The 2,813-nt window shown below is 39.1% G+C and overlaps 1 pseudogene; it reads right to left on the bottom strand.

Annotated features, from left to right (window-relative positions):
- Window positions 1-792: 792 nt before the first annotated feature.
- Window positions 793-2,376, bottom strand: LOC102868147 (annotated as a pseudogene).
- Between the last annotated feature and the right edge of the window lie 437 nt (window positions 2,377-2,813).

Genomic DNA, 2,813 nt, shown 5'->3' with positions numbered 1-2,813 from the left:
GCGCAGGAGAGGAAGGCCCTCTTTCAGGTGGATTGATTCAGTGACTGGGATAATTGGGATGGGAGTGTCAGACATGGTGCGACTGGCACAGGACAGAGCGGAGTTTAGGGCTGTTGTACATAGGGTCGCTATGAGTCGCAGGGGACTCGACGGCACATAACAACAACAACAACAACATTTTTTCCAGTGTTTGATGTTGAATCTACCTTTCTCTTCATTTCTTTGATGTGTCTCTTATAGGCAACATATTGTGGACTTTGGGTTTTATTCATTTTGTTACTCTTTTATTTCAATTAGCACATTTATTCCATTCATATTAAGTGTGATTATTGATAGGCTAAGTTTTATTGTTGCCATTTTGCTATGATTTTTTATTTTCTGTTGTTTCTGGTTACTATGTTCCATCAATTTTCCTTTGGTGTCTCTAAATGAATGACTTCCCTTAATTTTTTTTTTTTTGTAGTTTTGGTTCTGTTTTCACAAATTCCTTAATTTCCTTCTATTCTGGAAATGACCTAAATTCTACTTCACATTTGATGGACAGCTTTGCTGAGTACAGGATCCTTGGCTAGCAATTTTCCTTTTCAATTTTCTGTATATGCTAGTCCATTGTCGTCTTACTCACATGATTTCTCGTGAGAAATCCTAACTTAACTGAACTATATTCCCTTTGCATGTGACTATTTTTCTCACATGCATTCTAATATTCTGTCCTTATGTTTAATTTTTTCTTTTATTTAATGACATTCCATTTTCACTTTTCTAAAAGCATTAAGTACACAAAGGTCCTTATTATAGATTATGGATCATCTCCTCTTTGGCTATGAGATGTGAGTTTTGTTAACTAGTGTAAGCAATGAGTTCCGTTTCTGAGAGCAGTCATTTAAATTATTTGGATCCTTGGGTCTCTGGAAGTTGATAATTCCTGCCAACCTGTCTACTTTTGCAAAGATGGTCCTGTTAACCACGAGGTTTGAGAGAAAAGCCTCTGACTCATCAACAGACAGGTACAGAAGCTGTGCCCTTCTCTTCATAGTTATCCTTGTATAATATTTGGCCATTATTCTAATATTATGTTCAACAACTCTGTTCTTCAAGTCTTTCCACCCCTTTTCACTTTCCTCTGTAGAGGCAAAAACATCAGTTACTGGACTCTCCCGGGAACCTTTTCTTAATTTCATTCCATAGTCCTCAACTCCATTGTAGTAAAATGCTTTAGAAGATCCTGTACTTGGGAATTTCTTCTACTTTCCTGTCAGTGCTTATTCGGTGAACCAAATCTGACTGTTCATTGTCAAAAGGAGCCAAGATAACAACAGAAAGAACAACACTTTTCAGGGCCTGCTGCCACTTTTCACTTTCTGCCTGTATACAGAGAGTGTCATTAATTGCTCTGTAGTGTTTACAAACAGACAAATAAGATTCGTCATGCTGATCTAGCTGAATCATTAAGTTATAATACTTCAATTTTAACTTCTCTGTATTTTCTTCTTGAAAAAATTGGTGTTAATTTTCTTGCTGATAATTTGTTTGCGAATGAAATCCTTCACAGCTAGGCAGAGCCTCCTCTGTTCCAAAATAAACTCCACTGCTCTTCCTTTTCCATTGGCCTGTAGGTTTCTACCTGTAGCTCCTGCAGGATAGAGGCTGCCTCTTTCATGTCGCCATTCTGCTCTTTTTTAGAAGCTAATGTTCTAGGGAGGATAGAAGGAGAATTGACGCCTTTCAGCTGTGGTGCTGGAGAAGAGTACTGAATGTACCATGGACTGCCAAGAAAACAAACAGATTCATCCTAGAGAGGGTTAAATCAGGCTGCTCCTTGGAGGCAAGGATTCCGGGGCTTCGTCTGACATACTTTGGACATGTTGTAAGGCGGGCCAGGTCTTTAGAGAGGGACATCATGCTGGGTAGAGTATAGGGACAGCCTAGGAGGGGAAGACCCTAGATGAGGTGGATTGATTCAGTGACTGGGGTAATCGGGATGGATGTTTCAGGGGCAATGAGATTGGCACAGGATAGAGCAGCGTTTAGGGCTGTTGTACACAGGGTCACTATGAGTCGCAAACGACTCAACGGCACATAACAACAACAACAACAACAACAACAGTAATGTTTTAGTCTGTCAAGCGCACTTAATTTCAACATAAATCGTTCCTCTGTAACCATTCATAGAGTACCAACCAATCGAAGTTTGATCGGGAGGTCTGTGATTTCTTCAACATAAACACAACTCTGCTGAACCTTTTTTGCAACAGCTTGTTTTAATCGACATCTTCTTTTTGACAAAAGCCTAGTATTTTCATTTAGTAAATTCCATTCTTTAGCCTCACAGCATATCTTCACTACTGCAAGCAAGATTTGGGATATAGACACCATATCAGAAGCTATCCGGGTCTGTTTTTCCAAAGACAGAAGCGTTTCAATGACTTATTGAAGTCGGCCTTTCTTGACCAGTTTCCATCAGCCCCCTCCGAACCACTATCCTCCATGGTTTCTGCCCAAGTGTCCCCTGACGTCCAAGTTTCAGCCACTACTCCTCACCAACACTGGAAGCCCTTATATTTTCATTTTAAGAATTTTAATAAGTCTTAATATTTTTGTTTGGGTCTAGTCTATTTGGTGTTCACTGAGCTTCTTGCATGTGGATTTCTCCTTTCCTCATAAGATATGAGAAATTTTCATGTAGTAACTCTTCCATAATTTTCTCAATGATTTCCATATCCTCCTCGTATTCTGGAATTTTAGTCATTCATATATTGTTCCTTTTGATGTCATCAGATGTGTTTCTAATGTTTTCTTTATTTCCTTTGTGT

Source organism: Elephantulus edwardii, unplaced genomic scaffold (genome assembly GCF_000299155.1).
Source record: "Elephantulus edwardii isolate Elephantulus edwardi_28Jun2011 unplaced genomic scaffold, EleEdw1.0 scaffold00128, whole genome shotgun sequence".
NCBI classification, from domain to species: domain Eukaryota; kingdom Metazoa; phylum Chordata; class Mammalia; order Macroscelidea; family Macroscelididae; genus Elephantulus; species Elephantulus edwardii.
Note: the sequence above shows the minus strand (reverse complement) of the source record. Positions and strands in the feature narration are given on the sequence as shown.